Source organism: Triticum aestivum, chromosome 5A (assembly GCF_018294505.1).
Source record: "Triticum aestivum cultivar Chinese Spring chromosome 5A, IWGSC CS RefSeq v2.1, whole genome shotgun sequence".
Taxonomy (NCBI): domain Eukaryota; kingdom Viridiplantae; phylum Streptophyta; class Magnoliopsida; order Poales; family Poaceae; genus Triticum; species Triticum aestivum.
In genome coordinates, this window is record NC_057806.1 from 667,154,014 (window position 1) to 667,154,377 (window position 364).

A 364-nucleotide genomic window follows, 5' to 3' on the forward strand; every position below is an offset into this window, starting at 1 on the left:
GGGTGACTTAGCTGCGAATCAGTTTCGCCTAAGTTTGAAAAAATCCTACCAAGTGGAGAGCAATCCTCCCACTTGGGGGCTTAGCTGCAGTCCAGTACTCGCCTAAGTTCTCTCACTTAGAGACTTAGCTGCAGTCCGGCACTCGCCTAAGTTTGAAAAAATCCTACCGAGTGGAGAGCAATCCTCCCACTTGGGGGCTTAGCTGCAGTCCAGTACTCACCTAAGTTCTCTCACTTAGAGACTTAGCTGCAGTCCGGCACTCGCCTAAGTTTGAAAAAATCCTACCGAGTGGAGAGCAATCCTCCCACTCGGGGCTTAGCTGCAGTCCAGTACTTTCCTAAGTTCTCTCACTTAGAGACTTAGC